This window comes from Haliotis asinina, chromosome 6 (assembly GCF_037392515.1).
Source record: "Haliotis asinina isolate JCU_RB_2024 chromosome 6, JCU_Hal_asi_v2, whole genome shotgun sequence".
NCBI lineage: Eukaryota > Metazoa > Mollusca > Gastropoda > Lepetellida > Haliotidae > Haliotis > Haliotis asinina.
Genome location: NC_090285.1, coordinates 65392075 through 65413725, shown reverse-complemented (window position 1 = coordinate 65413725; position 21651 = coordinate 65392075). Strand labels below are relative to the sequence as shown.

At 37.6% G+C, this 21651-nt stretch overlaps 1 protein-coding gene across 1 annotated transcript in view; it reads right to left on the bottom strand.

The window, feature by feature from the left end:
• The window catches only part of LOC137287051 (acidic phospholipase A2-like), a 33747-nt gene that overhangs the window by 8321 nt on the left and 3775 nt on the right, over positions 1-21651 (bottom strand). The window lies entirely within an intron of this gene.

The window sequence follows — 21651 nt, the reverse complement described above, 5'->3', positions numbered from 1 at the left end:
CAGTAAACTGTCCGAACGTACAGAATATTCATCACACACTCACATCGTCTTTGACTCAGTATTTACCAAAACAGTGTTCTATTGAAAATATTTCAATCTACCTTGTGGTTAATTTGAGGGTTGAGTTTATGGGCGGAGGGGAGGACTTCTTTGCCAAAAAGAACGTGAGCTAGGTTAACAAAGTGTGGTAGCCGTCCATGACCAAGGTTTTGATATTTGTCATGCCAACGTCAGCAAGATTTGATATCGCTTATGTGAATGTACCTAACTTCTTGAAACGTGGACAATTTCTTTTTAGTCTTTAAGAATACACCCATCATGACTTGTAGTTTTTGTTGAAATCTATGTCACGATTCTCGTTTTCAAAGCTGCGACTGTGCGATACACAGCAAAAATAACCTGGTTTCCGCAGTGCGGAAACCTGATGGAAAGTGGACTGAAACTTAAGTTTCCACCAAGAATCCAGTGAGTTTCCGTTCTTTTACACTGAGTTTCCGCAATGACGGAAACTGTCAATTACCCACTTTCTAAGGGTTTCCGCACGGTATCCGTTACCCATGCTCCAACAAGTTTCCGTTGAGTTTCAGTTAAGTTAGAGATCCATCAGGTTTCCGCAGGGTTTCAGTCACCAAGACTCCATCAGGTTTCCGCAGAGTTTCAGTTACCAAGACTGCAGCAGGTTTCCGCAGAGTTTCTGTTGCCAGAAAACTTTCCACAGCATTTCATTTACTCGGGTTCACAGGAGTCATTCAATGTGTGTCATTGCATATAACATTCTTGTTACTCCTGGTTGGCAAAGACAATATAAGGAGTTTGTGTACAATCATCACGTATACAGAAAGAAAAACAAAAGATACAATAAGATTCACTGTTTTATTTTCAGACAAATATGGATCAAACATATATCTAATAAATAATAAAAAGATATAGCACTAGATAACAGATCAATATTTGTCACTTATGACAAAAATATTTCTAAAAACATGCTATAACAGTTGCATCCCTTGACTCCTCCTGCACCTCCTCACGCTGACACAGAAAAACACACCCCAGTCAGTCAATGCTAAACATATAATAACACACACCATGCAATACAATACAACAATGAAATAAAATGCAATAAAGAACTTAGGTTACATTGAAAGTACAAAAAATGTATTTAAAGTAAAAAAAGGTCTCTTGGAAAATAGATAAAAATTAAGATTGAATAAAATTGTATTAATTGAAATACAATCAGAATATCAAAACTATTAAAGTTTTACATTGAGAATAATTCAAATTTAATTGATCACAGATAAAATTACGTTCATGTGATCGATTAGCTATTTACTAGCCCACTTGGGCATCCTTGAACGGATATCTCTGTCATTGTGGTTGGATGCCGCATCCTGGTCTTCATGTTGGCCTTAGCTTTGGTGGTGGCGTTGAAAATTGTGGCTGAGTCCAGTGCAGACATCTTGAGTTTAGATTCCCAGGTAAAGGGGTAAGAGAGCAATGAATTGGCATCTTCTTCATCACTCACAACTGGTGAAGTCATTTCCAAGGTAAGTATAGTTGAAACCCTTTCCTTTCGTCGATCTGGCCAGTCAATAGTTTTCAGGCTTTTCATGCGCAGTGCAATTTTCTGAAAATTAAACAAAAATCAATCAACAGATAAACCATAATGCCAAGATGGATTGCAAATTATTAAAAAGGAAGTGTCGTGAAAAATTATTTACTTCATTAATCACCCCAACACAAGTTAAGCAGTTCATCTCATTTAATGACATATCCTATTTTCTTATGGACACACAATCTGTTGCTCTGAAGTGACATGAAGTCACTGAAGTGTAATAACATGTTTATATATCACCACTAACTGACTTGATTCTTATGTTATGATTTATGAAATTATGATCTGAATCATGTGTTACATATCTTAAGAATGTAAAAAGCAATAATCCATAAACATTTTAAATGTATATTTCCGGAACTTAGAATCTGTCACACATTGTAATGAGAAGAATTGTTACATGTTATTATTCGAATAGATATACTTACGGATTTCATTCTTTTTGTTTTTTTTGTTTTTTTGCTGCTGTTCTGTGTGACACTTTCTTTCCGGTTTCTTGTCTACTGAGATCATCACGCCTGTTCCGCCACACTCTACAAAGCGCTTCTGAAAATAAATGTTTAAAGTACTATACAGCATGTTTCACACATTTTAGTTCATCTGTTAGGCAAAAGTATTTATATATGCCATGCTGGCTTGGTTACTGAAGTTAACATCCATAAATCTGTCTTTACACTATTAAATAAATCATTAACTATTTATAATGACAGGCAGGTGAGTGAAAATTACCTTCACAAGATCCTATTGACCATCCTTGGTCGTGATATAGTCACTTGTTTCTTTGACTACTATATTCATAGAGTCCTCGTCATCGGCTTTACTGAAATAAAAACAAATGTCATTTTTCTTGCACTTCATTCAATCATGCATTCAACACAATGTCTATTAAAATTAACGATCGTCAGTGAAAATTATACAACCAAGTAAACTGCAGATTTATAACTTTGAATAATATATTGTTCTGAAAGTTTACCATTTTGTAGTTAAATGATTTAAAATAACTTCCAAAAAGGCTAACCATCCTTTGTGTTATTTCGTGCAAATTCCATGTACATCCTGTTTGCCAAAGTTATGCAACCGGTAAGTGAACAACTGACATAAAGATCATGATAAAAGAAGTTTAGTTATATCACATGACATAACCTTGCAGCAATTAAGCATAGTAAAATCAAGGGGTCAGTTTGATGGCAATTTCACACAGGTGTAATGTTAAACTGATTTAGTTTACCGGCTTTTCAAATCCATTTGCAAATGATACTTTCATGTATTTTTCATTTTGAGAAAACGTACGTAGGGAAGTGAATTAATGAAATATTCAAAGTGAAATTACCTAGTAACATGAGCACATACCTTCGATAGACAAGGGTGATCCCCCAGGAGCAGTCGTGTCCAGATTTTTCTCACAACAGCCTAAAAGATTAAATCAAATACGTTAAATATAACAGGTATATATATATGATTATGCTCAACACGTATGTATTAAATTATTGAAAAATTACATGAAATTTTAAATGTATCCTACGCAGAGCTAACAGTTTCTTATATGAATTTAGTGTTTGCCTCAAATAGTTCAGAAACACATCTGACCCCTCTGAGCGAATTTGGGGGTAAACAATTTCATTTCACTAATGATCCAGGATTGCATTTAATAAATTACACCGAAATGTTGCCATTGTAAAAGCCCATCATTCTTTAAAATATATCTGAATTGGTGAAATACATCTTGCAATACCCAGTAAACCCATGAGTGAACCACTAGACATGGCGGATCTTTTTGATGCACATCGTAATTCATCCCTCCCCCCCCCCCCCCCCCCACACACACACACACCTTTTGTACAAGTGTTAACCGAGTTGCAACGCTAAAATTTGCAAACTATTAACAGGAGCACTAAAATCAAAAGTCTGCCCCTTTAAACTTAAATAAATACTTGTGGTTAGTACTAAGATAGTTACTTACAAATACAAGCTTGGTGTATTCTATACCATGTCGATCTATTGAAATGGAATATAAACAAACTTATTTTTCAGGCCTATTTTACTTAGATTTAACGATAACATTTAAAAATAATACGAGCGAAAATATACATTCGCGGGATAAACTTTACAATCTATCCGGATTTCTGTCTTTAACGCAATATTTCTTTAAACGTTATTTACAATACCCTCGGTCTTACCTGACACATCCGAGGTACTCCGAGTTGCTCGCATCCGTTTTCTGCTTTCTTCTCCAAGTCGCGAATTCTTTCGTCGAGTGCTTTTGGGGAAAGTGAGGTGGCCATGGCAAAGTTTACACGACGCAGCCATCTTATGCTTAAAGTTTTGAAAAATAATTGCTAGGAAAACAAATTTGTTCCTACCCGCCAAACAAGATGGCGTCTCGCTAACACTCACGGGAAATAGACAGTTTTGTCATTGTGTTTTTTTAAATAAATCTAATGTGACCATTTGACAGTAGATTTCCTCGTTCTACAACAAAAGAGGAAGGTACACCCTGTTGTGAGTTGTTTTGTTAACAATTAGATAGTCTCGCGTGGACGTGATCCTGTCGCCATTCGTTTATTTGTTTACATTGCCGACATAAAAGGGGAGTGTGAAAAGTGGAATTCAGCGGATTGAATGTAAGTACTCAAAGTAACAACAGTGAGCAGTTATGGTTTTAGCAGTCTTTTCATCGCATTAGCGTCACAGTGTCACACATTTTTCTCAGTGTCAAGCATCAATATGTAGACCTTGTGATTATTAACAGTGATTAATTGTGAAAACATGTTCACCTTACTTTAACATGCCCGAGCGTCATGAGTCCTACTGATTTAGCACTCATGGGAAACTTTATTGTGGCAAATAAGTTATTTTCTAAAATCCTGTCAGGAGAAGGTAGTATCCGGATATATTTCTGCTGGATGGACCCCCCACCCCACCACGTACCATGTAAGTAATTTACGCACTGTGCTCACAACATGCACGGGGGTAGAAATATTAACATTGTTTGTTCTTTTCAGTTATACACCCAGACCTACTATCCCTATCTACCCTTTAAGTTAACTTTACTACTATTACTAATATAATTTAGTGATGTGTCACAATTTCTTTGAAACCTTAATTCATTTGTCAATGTGAATGAAGAATGAAGCACAATCCCACTGACCCTTTGGCTATGATTTGTACATGCATAGTTTCTGTAGACTATTCGTGGCACTTTCTGCTGCAGGGACACAGTTCTTTGTGGACATTGCGACAAGTAATTGTCAAGAAAAACAGCCTAAAATCACGAGAAATACGTTTCTGAAATATGGTTGGTTTCTACAATATTTGTTTTAACATGGGTACCCAGAGATATTCCGCATATATGTCTTCGTTATATCTATTCATATAATCTGTACTCCAGAAATATTTCAACCAAGTCACGTCATACATTTATTAGTTCATCAAATTATCTAGTATCTTATGTTCTGTGTCAGTTCTGTGTATCCAGTTGTACCAGTTAATCAGTTTCATGGTTTGATATTTGTTTTATAACCATTAAAACCTTGTCCATCAGTACATGTTGCATGTGTTAGCCCTACAATGCATTGACATTATCATCACACCTCAAGTTTCATATTTCTGAAAGAATCGTTGTGTCAGTTATTTGATTTACAGATATGGATTGTGGACCAACAAACTCGGAGAATGATGCCCGGTAAGGGAATCTCTTTTATAACAATATTATTCATATAGCTTTATAATGAAGCTGACACTATGTTAATACATACAACAAACCTTTTTGACCTCACTCAAAGTGTAACTGTACATGGATTCAAGCATAATATATACATATATTTTAAATTCCAGGAGAAATACGGCTTTTCTGTCCTCACTGCCTGACGTCTGTTTCAAGAAAAACACGTTATCTCCATCTCCGTAACAAGATGTTTGTTTGTTTGTAAAGATTTTTCGGGTGAATGACAAATGTTTCATCAGGTTAGTCATCAAAGAATTTTTAGATTTCACTAAAAATCGAGTTTGCACTGTCACTTTGCTATCCATGTTTAATATATTTAATGTATGTATCATACATGTAACTGTAATAACTGAAAGTGAGCAAATGGTAATACGTATTTAATATTTGTAATACATGTTATCTGCATTATCATATATATTGCTGTGTTTCATTCATTGAATTGTCTCTCAGTTGAATTGATGATTCAAACTGAATGTCCTTTTCCTTTCCAGACACTGACAGTGACCAAGATATTAACAGCACATTCAAGGTTTGCGAGCTATTACCACCACAATGTGAGAGCCTGATTGATTCGGATTCAGATGTTTCGCCAGATATTAACCAGGACTCGCATACACCAACAAACATCTACAGAAGAACAAAGCACTTTGTGTACTGGCTAGCTCAGTGTGCCTACTTCCTGAGCAATGCTTGTGTGCAGAGAATTCTGTTACTCTTCTCTGAGCGCCCCAGTTTCTTAATACAGCGAATTGTGTACTACTGCAACTGCCCTGTTGCATTAAAATGTGAGCTTTTCTAAGAAATGAAACAGTTGGATCATAATATTTCCAGCGTTTGTTTTTTGTTCAAATAAATATGTAATAAATATAACAAGATAATACAACATATTTCAGCTTTCTAAACTAAGCGAACTCTCATTGTCATCTTCCTTGTACAGAAACCTAGCGGAAACCTACATTACCCAAGATCCACAAGGTTTCCGCAAGACCAGAAACTTACTCACTCCAGCTATAAAGGTTTCAGTAAACTGAAACTAAATGGAAACTTCCAACTACAGTTTCAGTTGACGGAAACATGACGGAAACTAAGACTTGTTAGTTTCAGTTGTGGAAACTATGCGGAAACTCTCATTGCGCGTTTCCTGAAACTGAAACCTAGCGGAAACCTACATTACCCAGTATCCATCAGGTTTCCGCAAGAACGGAAACCAAGTTATTTTTGCTGTGATATATATAAGATGGTATAAACTTATACTAATCAAACGGTATGGCTTATCTAAGTATTTCACCTTCTGTTTCGGGATACGATTTCGCTATAGTTAAAGCAAACCATAGTATATCTTTTTGTTCTATTTCGTTCGAGAATTTGATTGATACCTTTGGATTTATTTTTTCAAAACTTGTGGAACATCAAAATTATAGTTATCCTTTTTCGTTGTACGAGAGAATTCAATTCACGCCCTTAAAACTAGGCAAACTATTTAACCTCAGCATTCCACAAAGCGCTCTTTAACGGAAAGTATGTAAACTATTTAATGATAGCATTTCACAGATGCATCCCGAATCAATTGAAACCGTTGAAAACGATATATGGTGAACAAACAAGTTATACATTAACCCTTGAATAGCTCGATCCGGTTAGTATCGTAAGCGTTCTATATACACGTGTGTTTCACAGCTCTCACTAGTGACAAAAAACATGCCAACAAGTTTGTTAGCTTATAAAGGAATCCTTTTGTATAAGTTTGTAATCTTCTGTCACTATTCAGATCTATGATAGGAGATAAAGGGTTAACTCTATGAAACGTGCTCATTCATGGCGTTTGGAATGTGTTTTCAAATAAATGAATGAATGAACGAGACGTTGCTTTGAAAAACTTGTCATGCTCGCTGAAGCATATACGCAGAGAATCAATGTTCCCGTACGCTCTCGAAATTGAACGCCAAAACGCAGAAACAGGAGAAGTCAGGCGTTCGGTTTGGCCTCATAATGCATTAGCAGTTGCGTTCGAGCGAATATTTCCAGTTCATGGTCTATGAAATGGAATTGTAATGCATAAATAACATCGCATCATAGCAAAGTTCAACACCTTTAAGTGTGATGGCACATTTTGTCCTCGCATGTAAGACATATTACTCAAAGCAAAACAAATAAATGAATAAAACTTACCTAAAATTCGAACAAAAACGGGTTTGCATACACACTCTGCCGTTTTCATATCAGTGATGCTTTCTTTTTTATATAAAACTAATTCCAGTGTTAGTCTTTCCAGTTTCACTGAACATTCCAGTTTCACTGAACATTCGGTCTTTAAACACAATTTTCACATCACTTTTCAGGACAGGTTTCACATTCACATTACAGTTTTAGATTGGTACAATATTTCCATTGGAATAAATCAACAGGTGTTTTTCCGCTATAAATCACCAAAAGTCCGTTTTTCATGAGAAAGTGTCATTAAGATATCAATCCCACACATTTCAACACGTTAAGTCGCAAATAGTTTTCATATCAGTCATCAGCTACATACATAGTGAGATTTCTTCTTGGCGTCATGTAGCAGTTATACAAACAAATTGTTCAAATACTGTGATGCCCTCGGAGCACGATTGAAGTGAGTGGAGTAGTTTTACAAATCGTTTCAGCGGAATCGCACTCAGGGTTCAACTGGTGAAAAACCATAAGACATCTCACGCATGGTCGGTTTTATCGTTTGCTTCAGCCTTTCGCCGAAACAACAGGCTTTATGCAGTAACCGTTATCACAAACCGACCTCTACCCTGCGCATTTTATACTAACCGATAAACTAATGTATCACACGTTTTTGCCATAATGTCGGACACGCATAAGCGTTATACAACAAATATCACGACTTCTACTACAAACTTCAATAAAATGTACTGTTCAAAATGTCACGGACAGGATTTTGCAATAGGTTTAGTATGTAAGACGAAAAATACCCATGCATTATAACAGAGACCATTTAATAAATTTATTATATGGTCTCTGACTATAAGTGTCATGCCTGTTCTATTGATTTCACCTGCAACATTTGGCTTTGATTATTTATTGGTTATTCCTAACCATCAAATTTCTCTTTATGAACATACCATTCCATTTTCATAACTACTTTAGATCAAATCAGGAATTGACGAAACAACTTTTATCATTTTTTTTTGGTTCATACTACCATTATTTTATGTCAAACATAAATTAGTTTCACTGTTAAGTTATTTACCACGTCTGTGGAGATAACCGGTTATATTAGTAAAAAAAAATTATGAACAGAGCCGATCGCTACGTGTTCACCACCACCTTCCTGAAACACCCATGTGCCAAAAGACATCCTGGTACCTATTCATGCTACATAGTAATCTGTCCGATTGATCATTTCTTTCCGATTCAGTGCTGTATCACGTTGCGACCCAGCCCAAGTCAAAAGAATGTGCCGACTCTCTCCATCTTTTATAATCTAATGTAAAATGTAGACAAATGAAACCTGCCAAAGAGAAATTTCTCACGATTTGATATTGCAATGTCCTGGCACTTTCATAGAACTCTTTATCTCTTACAGACACCGCTAGTGCTTAGTGAAAGGAGCATGATATTGCAAAAATATTTCATCTATAAAAAGATCTGACTGTCCTATCATTCACTCACACGACATCAGGCAAGCATACACATTCGTGAAAAGCCTAGCCTTGTCACACCGAGGATTCTTCATCCGTTCTTGCATACAACAGAACGGTAAGCATTTTTACTGACTTTATTGAATAGTTTTGTCTGTTCTTTTTTAAGTATAAGCTCGTGTTGCATGCGATATTATACATTATTTGCAAATGTTTCTATAACTTCCTGTATTACCTTGATCGTTTATAAGTAGAGTAAGAGAAACATTGTGGCCAATATAAATGAGCGTTATGCTGAGAGTGAGCTATGAGACTTTTTATTATTTTTTTCCTCTCTCTACAGATCGTCAAGGGGTGTAACTTAGAAATTGATGAATAGCCAATGGTTCTACACATTGTTGTTAGCCTAACACTAGTTAGCCATGAGTAATTTCAGCACCTGCCCGGTGTTTGTTTGTGATCGTTGTCAGCAAACCTTTGGTCTTAAACATAATTTACTACGTCACCAAAGACATTGTGGTAGAGTAGACACTTTATATTCTTGTCAATTTTGTCAGAAGACTTTCAACCGAAAAGATAATTTGAATCAGCATGCTAAATCCTGTCGACAAAAAGTGACCTATCGTCGTCAATGTCTGCATTGCATTCAACATTTTCAAAATGAATCTGATTATCTAAACCATCACTGTGCATCAAGTAGAGCTCCTGGTCTCACTTGTCGAACCTGTCACCAATCCTTTCCTACCTCAAAAGCATTCAGACTGCACAAAAGTCAATCAGGTCATGATATGATAGGGCATGGTAAAGGCAGGACTAAGACAAAGTCTAAGCCAGCAACAGTGTCTGTAGCACCCCCTGATTCACCTCCTGTTTCCACTGCTCCTCCCGCTTCGCCTCGCCATCCTAGTCAACCCAAAGATCATTCAAAGGCATGTTCTAGTCAGGCTTTACATGGTGATGTGAGGGAGTATGATTTTGAAGGACAAACGTCTACTGACGCATTAGAATTTCTAGTCCGAGAACAGAGTAATGTCATTTCAACCCTTGAATCAGAAATAGGTGAGAAAAAGGCAATTAAATGGTCTTTATGTTTACACATTAAAATGGAGAAACCAAGCGAAGATGCTCATTCAAATTATCACGAAGCCTACTTTAGAAGCAGCATGCAGATAGCCATGGAAGGGAGTGATTTGATTGAACAATATTTGGCCTCCATGAACAAAATGTTGCAAACACTAGACGATTATGAAGGGGTTCATTCAGGATTAAATGTTTCTGACATTGTCCTTTTGAAACTGACTGTGGTGAAGTTCGCTCCATTGAACGGTGGTACTTACATTCCACTTCCTCCAGCTCTGGCTAAACATGCGCACTGTATTTTAAATATTCAAAACAAAGACAATGATTTATGTTTTGCTCTCTCCATTCTTGCCAAATTGTACCCAGCCACATCAAACAAGGAAAGAGAAACACATTACCTCCCCTATTTGAATAGGCTCAATTTAGAAGGGTTTTCTTTTCCTATGACATTGAAACACATTCCTCGTTTTGAACGGCTTAACCAGTTGAGCATCAATGTGTACGGTTTTGAAGATGGTACCTTGTACCCTATGTACATCAGTAATGAGTCGAACGTGGAGGAACATAGGTGCGTAGATTTATTGTTATTGTCACAAGAAAGTCAACCAGATGATTTTGAGGGAGTCTTGGGGTTAGAAGATCACGAGGAAGCCATGGATGTAGACAAGATACCCAACACACATTATTGTCTCATTAACAACTTGAACAGATTAGTTAGAAACAGAAAAGGTAACACAAACATGTGTTTTGTTTGTAGAAAATGTTTGTGGTCTTACTCATCTCGGGAAAGGTTGGAAGCTCACAAAGACTATTGTTTTAAGAAAGCACAAAGAGTCATTTTACCTAAACCAGAGGAAGCAGTGTATGAATTCGGTTTAAGATCACAAAGCAAAACTGAAAGAGCCAAGTTTTTTATTGTAGCCGATTTTGAAAGCTTGTTAGTGACTAAAGATGGTGATTCTTCACGTTTAAACCGCCATGTCCCATGCGGCTATGCCTACAAGGTGGTGTGTACCGATGAACAGTATTCCAAACCCATTCAAACCTATATAGGTGAAAACGCAGCAGAACATTTCATCAACAGCATTTTGGAAGAATATGATGCCATCATGTGCCTGTTTGATTCTGTCAAACCCATGCAACTCACTAACCAAGATAAAATTGTCATAGCTAATACAGAACATTGTGGGTTGTGTGGAAAGCCCTTAGGAACAGACAGTGTATTGGATCATGACCACTTGTCGGGGAAGTTCCGTCAAGTCTTGCATAACAAATGTAACCTAAATTTTCAGTTCAGCAAGAAGGTAGTTGTGATGTTTCACAATCTAGAACATTATGATGCTCATCTTTTGTTAGAAGTAGCACAACAGTTTGACGATCGTGAGATCACAGTGATACCTCATACCACTGAGCAATTTCTGTCCTTCACAGTAGACCATAGATTAGTGTTTTTGGATTCCTACAAATTTTTACAAAGTTCTTTGGATGCACTGACACAAAATCTGTTGAAAAAAGGTGCGGATTCTTTTGTGTATTTGAAAGAGCAATTTCCTCAGCATGTAGATTTGTTAACACGAAAACTACCATTTCCCTATGAACATATGGATTCCTGGGAAACGCTAAGCGAGACATGTTTGCCTTCAAAGGAAGCATTCTACAGTTCCTTGACTGAGCAGGGTGTAAGTGAGGATGACTATGCATTTGCCCATCAGTTATGGCAAACATTTCAATGCCAATCCATGAGCGACTTCATGAGATTGTATGTGACAGTAGATGTGTTGCTGTTAACTGATGTTATTGAAACCTTTAGAACTGGTTGTTTAGCTGACTATGGACTTGACATTTGTCACTACTATTCCATGCCTGGTTTCTGTTTGGATGCTGCTATGAAAATCACAGGGGCTAAATTGGACCTATTCACAGATGTAGACACTTACAATTTTATTGAACATTCTATTCGTGGTGGTGTGTCTGTCATTGGTAAAAAATATGCAGAAAGCAACAATGAACATATGAGTGACTATGCTCCAGAGAAAGACACGTCCACTCTACTCTACTTTGATGTGAACTCGCTGTATGCTACTGTCATGTTACAACCGCTTCCTATAGGAAATTATCACTTCATTGAACCTGCAGAGTTCACCACCATAGACTGGACAAGCATCGAGGTAGGGGGAGAGTATGGGTACATTCTGGAAGTCGATTTGTTATATCCCAGTCATTTGCACCACGTTCATGCAGCTTTCCCTATGGCTCCAACGCATGATGATATCCCATTTGAGGAGTTATCCCCTACACACAAAGAGCTTCTCGCTCATTTTAACAATCGACCCATAGATAAACTTCCAAAGAAATCATCCGGTAGAAAACTTTTTTGTACCTTGAAAGATCGTACGCATTATGTGGTTCATTTTAAAACCTTGCAGTTGTATTTGAAACATGGTTTAGTGTTGAATCGCATACACAGAGTGCTAAAGTTTAGCCAGGGTCCGTGGTTAAAATCCTATGTGGAACTCAACTTGAAAAATCGCAAAAATGCAAAGGATGATTGTGACAAAGACCGTTACAAATTGATGAACAGCTGTGTGTTTGGTCGTTTCTGTATGAATAAACGCAAACACATAAGAGTACACTTGGTGACACACAGACCCAAACTTCAAAAACTGGCCTCAAAAACCAATTTCAAACAGGTTAAAATTTATTCAAAGGACGTGGTTGCGGTTGAATTGGAAAATTTAAGTGTGCATTTAGATCAACCAATTGCTGTCGGTTTTAGCATTTTGGATTTGGCTAAATATGAAATTTATGACTTTTACTACAATGTGATGCAAAAGGAATATGGACATGAACATTTAGATTTGCTCATGACAGACACTGACAGTCTCTTTATGCAAGTCCATGCCCCTCCACATAAACCCCTCCAGGACCCCTATGTGTTTATGAAACAGAATCTCCATTTATTTGACACTTCCAATTATGCTCCCAATGACCCAAAGGGGCTCTATTCCGATCAAAACAGGAAGGTGACAGGCAAGATGAAGGATGAAGCAGGTGGAAACATCATACTTGAATTCTGTGGACTAAAAAGTAAAATGTATTCCTTCTTGATGAAAACGGATAAGGATCTTATTGAGAAAAAGACAGCCAAAGGTATTAAAAAAACAGTCATCAAGAAATTTCTCAGACATAAGATGTTTAGGGAGTGTCTTTTTGACAAAACAGCTGTGTCATGTTCTTTTCATCTCATTCGCTCTTTCAATAACGTCTTGTACACACAGAAACAAAACAAAGTGGCTTTGACCTCTATAGACAACAAGCGTTATGTGCTAGAGGATGGGATTCATAGTGTACCTTATGGTTATTCATCAACTGTATAGTTACTCACTCACTGCATCTGCACGAAATATGGATTTTTACAAGTCCTAACAGGTAAGCTATATGATTATTATGAAAAAAAAATTTTTTATTAAAATTTAGAATCGCATTGAAATTTAAAATGTATAGTCATGTCATTATGTTTGTTTTAATACTAGACGTGTTTGATTTTATTTATTTTCTATTTATTTTTACAGGATGAGCAAACCAGCCTACATGTGTACAAGCTGCGATGGCTTTCTACCTGTGGACGCAAATGGTGAAGACCGATCGGGTCTCTTTACCTGCGTATACTGTGGTACCAAATTAAAATATACGTATCATAGGTTCCTGACGCATACTGGCAAATGTGTGGTCAGGAAGGCAAAACTGAAGACAGCCCATGCTTGCACTTGTGGGAAGATTCATCATAATGACTCATCATAATGACTAACAGAAGTCAAACTTACACTTGACAAGACAGCGACTGGCTGAATGTATCCTATGTTTTGCTGCAAGAGCAAAACATGAACTCTATGAGTGGTTACTTCAAGACTACAAAGTGAACACTATGTGTGACTGCTTCAAGACTACAAAGTGAACACTATGTGTGACTGCCTCAAGACTACAAAGTGAACACAATGTGTGACTGCTTCAAGACTAAAAGGAGAACAAACATAAACACTATTGTGCTCACATTGTTTATTGTCACAAACTATACATAGAGTACATAGAGTTTGAGGTTTCAATAAAACGATTCTAATGTTGCCAACCCTGGAACACCTTTGGCAGCTTTACGTTTCACAAATAAAACATTTCTATGTATCTTGGTTTTGTCTTTCTTTTTTCTTCCAATACATTTCCTGAAATGTTTGGGCAAATGTAAACGCTTTAATAGTTTAAGAAACTGTTTATAACCCACTGGTGAACGCCTACTTCGCGGTGACAGGATAAAAAAACGAATCAAGTTGACAATGTTTGAGTTTTGCAGCACATTATTATTGTTTCCCACAAGTTGTAAATGTTCATCTACACACAATTGTCCTTTTTTAATGTTGTTTTTCACAAACAGCCACATTGACATCAATTTTCCAATGGTTTTGGTAGAAGAAATGTCCTTGATTAACTGGTCGGGAACTTGAAACAGGAGTTCTGTCTTCTTGTTGCATACAGGATTATCAGCCGGTTGTTCCGAGTTAGCTATCCCTTGTGAATCATCATCATCATCAACTATCTCATTCACTTTCTGTGACTGAGCTGTCTGAAGAGCTGTCTGATGAGCTGTCTGTTGAGCTGTCTTTTCTTTTTCTTCTTGTTTGGACATCAATCTCTGATAATTCTCTCTCGTCAGAAGAATCATGGGCTTGCTCATTTTGAACTGAGGACAAGTAGGCTTGGTAGTTCCTTATGCAAATAGGTACAATTGAATGGTAGGCAGCGATGAGCTCACGTTTCCTGTGTCTGCTGACACTCTTACTGCCTAAGATTCGAATGACAGACTTATGACGTGACAGACGGTTTTTGTCACCTGGTGTGAGTGGTATCTTTCCAACAAGGATATTATACACTAGTGTAATCACTGACTTAAACTGTTCAGATGAAGCATGCGTCAACATAGCTTTTCTCTGTGCAGAATTAGCTTGTTCTAACATCATAAGAAAAGCCCAATGCTTTTGCAGCAGACCGCTCATGTTGATGTTGTAGGGTAGCTGTTCCACGTTCAAAGAGAGCTGACTGTAGAATGAGTGAAGTGAAGTGAACTGACTGTTATATTGACTATATAAATTAATTCAAAGTTGTATGTGTTCTAACCTTCCTTGTTGGTTTTGGGTTCAGACACCATGTGGATATAAGCACAATGTGGAGACAGTCTAAAATGTTCTGCTAATGGATCATCTTCGGCTATCCACGAATGCACTCTCAGTGCGCATTGGAAACAGTAGACCTTGTCAGATTGTCCCGTATAGATAAATCCTGCTTCTGCCATGACTTTTGGTGGCTGCTTCATTTGTACTGGCCAACTGTTGAAAGACTTCAGTCTGTCACTAAACTTTTGTCCAAACCTAATATTATTGCATGGTATTTCAATACAGTCTGCCACTAGGTTATCAAACGGTCCGCACACATCCATGGCTCTGTTCGGTATGAAAGTGAAAAGGATGAGACGTGGCTGTATATTACCTTAGTTATGTCACTCTATATCTGTGGCAGATACACTGTACACACCTCATCAGAGAATATACCTGTACGCAAACGACCATACTGTTCATCTGCATAGGGCGAGGTATCCATGACCAGATAACCATATTTCTTTCTACTTACAGCATCTTGAAAAGATTCGGTGAAATATTTAGCCTGTCCTGGAAATATTTGTGATGCTAAAATTTTATACTCATGTGCCGAACGAGGGTTAGACAATAACACAAAATAATGTGTGTTCAGTGACATAGTTCTGTTACATTCCCCCTTTGGATACGCTGATTGTAGAATGTTGATAACAGAAATTCCCAGATGGTGGGATAATGTGGTATATAGGTGTAAAAACAGCTGACTTTTACACACTTGTTGCATGAAGTCATCTACTACCAGGAGACAATGTTTATCCGATTCTAAAGAATATGAATTTAACTCCTGTTCTGTGGGAAGGACATCTTGAAAACGAATATTGGGAATGATTCTCTTGAGTTCACTATAGACATCCTGCCACACAGCATAGCAGTAAATAATCAATTTGGGTGCAGGATCAAACATGACATTGGCATGTCTTAACAGATGTGAAACCCAAAAGGTTTTACCACTTGACGATCCACCTATTACGGATATGGTTGTAGGCGTTTTAAAAGGCAACAGACAAGCACTTTCATCCATGATGTATCTTGGTCTGCTGTTCAGTATGAAACTGAACTTACTCACCAACACAGAGGGTATTTATACATAACAAAACATCATTTGAACTAAATCTAATTATTTATTTATTTATTTTTTTATTCTACATGGAAAAAAACATTGTACATCATTGTCAATTAAAACAGGAAGGAGTACAGTATTTGAAATAGTTGCATATATACTGTGATACAAAAGTATCATTCCATAGGAAGTTCCTTACATCAAACTGATGAACAATACGCTGAAAACTCCAGTGAGCTTTCAATGTACATAACAGATAATACAAACAATAGAACCCACACACATTGGTATCTACAGATTGTATCTGTTCACTGTTGTGCAAGTAAGATCTAACATAGGACTTTAGGTACCTATCAAATACAGCATCAATGGGTTCTGATAGGCTGTCAAACAATTCTGCTCTATTTCCTTTGAAATACATAGCAACCCAGTGACGACCTTTCTTTTGACTACAGTCTGTATTTACAATTAGTCCAACTCCCCTTCTTATCATGGAAGATGTCAGTACAGGCAAAGTGTCTTTAGCATACACTCCCAGGACGTGACACTGTAAGACAGGATCGCACTGTATGGAGCACTTCAATTCCGAAGCTTTCATGTTTTACTTGATGTACACATTTCGCGCTTTATCAATTTCTATGATGGAATTTCTTTCACTCATGATAACACAACTCAATGTCTTAGTCAAAGCAGATTTGAATTCAATTTCAAGTCTCACATTTCCCGATTTCACAAGATTGAGATAATCGACATCTACTTCATCCAGTTGGTAAACAAAAAGAGCACTGCCAAGCAAAAAGTCCTGTCTTGAAATACCATTGCCCTGGTTTTGACACCAAAGTTTCTGGCTATCAAACAGGTTGAGATAGGTGTCTGCATCGTCTGCACTTGTAGCTCTCCCTGGGACACTGACTCCATTCACATACAGGTTGATCGTTTTAATCATGCCCGATTGAAAGTTGAAAGGATTCCCATCATATTTCCCATTAAAACTGCTGCTATCAACAAATGCTACGATATATCGATTAGCAATGGGATTGGAGACATTGTCAATGGTATGTGTTAACTGAGAGACGGGAATGCTAGTGACCTTCACCTCAGACTTGACGAATGGATAGAGGGCATTAGAGTTGTTCTCAAACAAAGTATTGTGAGCTATAATCAGGGCTGGGTTGACATTCAGTCTGCAGATTTTGAGATAAGCATCCAGAAGTGTTATAAGGAATTTTTTGTTGGCCACACCACTCATGAGACAGAAGGTGGGAGAGGATCTGTACAATTTCAAAGTCATAGGTACACCATTAATCATGTATCTATTCATCTCAAACACATCTTCAAATAAGTTTCCAGACATGGTCATCTCTTGACTCAATTTAATGAACGCTCCCCGTGCCATCAAGCCCGTGTTGCTTCCTGTTTCTGTATCCGTTGATTCTATATCACTGTTCGATTGTCCTACATCTTTATAAAACAACTGAGAGGTTAACTGAGTAGTCTTTGCATCGGCTCCAAAATTCAGTAATGCTTTCATCATGCTCTTGTAAGCATAATGATTGTTTGTGGAAGAGACCAGTGTGTCATTCAAATAAACTGAAACCTGACTAAAAAGCGACTGAAGAAACAAGTTGACTGGAGCCACGTGTTCCTTGGAAAGCAATATGCTCCCATCATTGTGAGTGACCTTGAGTTTCACGTGCAATCTTGTCCTCTTCAAATCAAGGTAGTCACTACCTGTGTTAGAAATACTGAATTCCAAAGGCGCTTCGTCGTTGATTTGACTCACTGAACGTACATTTTCATAGTAATGTTGTTGAACACATGTCTGAAATGGTGGCAGTGAGAACAAATTCAAGGATTCTGGAATTATCTCATCGAAGTGTTTACTGGTGAGCAGCGACATGGTGTTAACCAAAGATATCGTTTTCGTTCACTGGTGTGCTCTTGAACACACGAGCTGTCTTGGAGGGGGTGTTGCTCGTTAGACGTATCGTCTTGGTTGTGGCCACTCGTTCCCCTGCAGCTCTTTTTAATGATTTCTGTCTCTTCTCTTTAGCATCTGCTCTTTCCACCACACTTTGAGGTTCGGAAGTGACCTGCAGTTTGACTTTAACTTCTTTTGATGCTTCCTCAGGTTGATCAGATGAAATGAGCTTAGGTTGTGGTTTTCCATTCACCAGTTGAGAACTACCTGCCATGTGTTTTTTGAAAAAAATCTGCCATTTGTTGTAATCGGGTACATACAAAGGTAACGTCTCCATCTTAGGCAACAAAAGGGTAACGTCTGAAGTGAAGTGTTAGGTGAGTCTCCTCTTTCAAGAATGACAGTGAAGTTCCATCGCTTGCTTTTATACTAATTTCTATGTCAGGAGATTCTTTCACCATCACATGGATATTGTATTCATTAGCAAATGTAAAGTTAGGTCCCTCCCTCAGGTCTATGCGTCTCAACAATGGTAATTGAGTCTGTCCTACCAATGAACTGTCGCATAGGTTACACAACACATCTATGTAAGGATCATTCATATGAGTGAGATCCACCTTTCCAAAGTTTAATTCTGTCAAGCTGACTACCCAGAAGCCATCAAACACCAACCTTTGATTCAGTTTCACACGAAAATGATACGGGGTGTTGCCTTTGAAGTAATCTTTCCTCGAGTCTGAAGACTTCAGAAACACATAGGTCTCCATTACAGATTTTTCAATTGACTTTCCTCCACATAAGAATCAAAGGAACTGGGCCATCCTAACCATCGAACCAAAGCATAAGTCTTTCCATTCATACGTTTCTTCTTTAAGATCTTTTCCACCTGCCACTCAATATCTTCTGCTTTACTGACCTTCTGCAATTCACTGGTATAAAAAGTACCTTGGATCATTTCATCATGAAAATCTTTGACTTTGTACAGTGGAATTTCCTGTCTTTTAAAACGATGAGCTATTTTGAACAGTTCTTGTGTCCACTTCAAGTCAAGTTCTTTGTTGAAAGGTCTCTTCAGATATGGAATGCGAACAAGATCTCCTACTTTATATTTGAACTTCTTCCTAGGGTGCAGGCTTTTGAGGTGTTTCAACAAAGGTTTGACATACACATGTTGCCAAACTTTCAATTCAGTGTCCTTATTCACTTGTGCAGGTGATAAATTAGGTAGAGAGGAATGCAACGTATGATTGTAGTTGTGCACAAGTTTAGGTAAAACATTGATGTAATGTTTGGTATTGTTGTGAGTGATGTAGCGTGTAATCAATGATTTTAGTGTTCTGTTGAAACGTTCTACATAATTACTTTTGATGTTTTCATTCCGCGTAATGGTGTGAGTGATGTTTTTCTTTTTCAAATATGACTCAAAGCCTGCTCGAAATTCTGATCCAGCATCTGTGCGAACCTTCTTTGGTTGTCTAGTTTTCACTATTTCTTTGAAGGCTTTCAACACTGATTCAGGTTTCTTGTTTTCTAAAGGTAGCACAAAAGCATATCTGCTCAAGATATCAATAGCCACCAGCAAATATCTGACACCATCATTCTCTTTGCTATAACGAGAGAGGTCGGCCAGATCCACATCAAACATTTCATTCATATAATTCACCCTTACTTTTAACCTTTTAAATCTATGCTTGACTGGTCTATGTAAACTATAGGCGTCTTGATTCTTCGCAAATCGTTTCACATTCCTCAACCTGATATGTTGTTGTTTTCTGTTTTTCTTCAATTCATCACGTAGTTTTGATGGACCAAAATAGGCTCCAGGATTTTCAGCATTGAAATAATACTTTTCTATGGCTTTTTCTTGCTTTAACATGCTGTTCTTCTTCTGCGAACTCATGTTGCACTGTGGAAACTGTGGCTGGCTAAGAAATATATAACATGAAACAGCATTGGTTTATTCATTTTATTTGAACATTCACTAAAGTTTGTTACGATACATAATGATAACTGTCATGATGAAAGCACTACTGTATTTTACACTGATAGAATATGACCTTCAAAGTCCTGTGATACCATGTCTTCCATCATTCCCTCTTCATCGTAGTAGCACATACAGTTCATGAGATCCATACAACACACATGACACTGAATTTGTCCACTATTACAGCTCATGTAACGCAACCTATTGTTGTAACGGCATACACTGCAACGTTTCTGAAGAGGAGTAAGTTTGTCTTCCTGATAGAGATCGTCCGTGATTCCACTGGATGAATCAACAGCTGTTATGTCTGTGGTTTGTTTCTCTTTTCGTTCTATGTCCTCCATGAGTTGAGTGTAATCCAACCACCAGTCATCTATAGTAGGTTCTGTGGTAGGTTCTGTGGTAGGTGTTATGGACTGATTCGTGAGGGATGGAGTTGACACTGCTTCATGATCTTCTCCCCTGTTCCTGAACATGACAAATAAGATTGGAGAATGTAGAACTGCAAACACAGTAACACGTATATACATAAATGAAAAGCTATTCCAAATGATATTCACAGTGATAAACTATTCGCTTACTTTGGTTGCATAGGAGTGGATTTCTGCTTCTGACCTCTTTTCTGTTCCTTCACTTTCCTTGGCTTCTTAGCCTTAGCAAGACGTTTGTTGGGTGATTGACGTTTTCTGTTACTTGAATTTCTATCCTCAGAGGTGGCAGCAATTTTTGAATAATCCAGCATCAAGCTCATGAGAGCTGGCGATAGCGAGGGGAATTTCTGTTCTAGAGTCTTCATTCTCTGGAACATCTCTGTGTATGTGGTTTTATACAACTCACTTGTTCGCATCATCGTTTCGTGCAAATGGAGCTGAGTGTTAAGAATATCCTTCATTTCTTGAAACATACTCGAGAGCAACTGCTCTGTTGAAAAGTCCACATGTTGAAGGTGAAACATCTTCTGTGCCATATGGATTGCGAGCGGAGGTGTTTTTCTGAAACTTGTTCGCTTGATAATGACGATGAAACTGATTTGAAATGTCTTATACTAAAGGTGCGTGTAGACGCTGATTGGATGTAGAGTGCGCATGCAGTTTGGTTGGTTGACCCTCTACATCAGTGGAATATTTTATTCATGTTTGTTCACCGTGACATCAATAGATTAAATGCTTTCAGAAGCTTTAAGAAACACGTCACTAGAATGCTTATTCGTGTCTTCTGGAATGTTTTTGTATTCTATTGAATGCTTTGACTCATTCCTCTGGAATGTTTGTTCACCCGTGACGTCTTGTGCTCAGGAATGTTATTGTGCTCTGGAATGCTTTGTGCTCATAGGGAGGCGTGCTCAGGAATGTTATTGAGCTCTGGAATGCATTGTGGGAGGATCAATCCTGAATAGTTTAAGGATTTTAAGGAGTAATCCTGTGGAATGTCTATTGTATG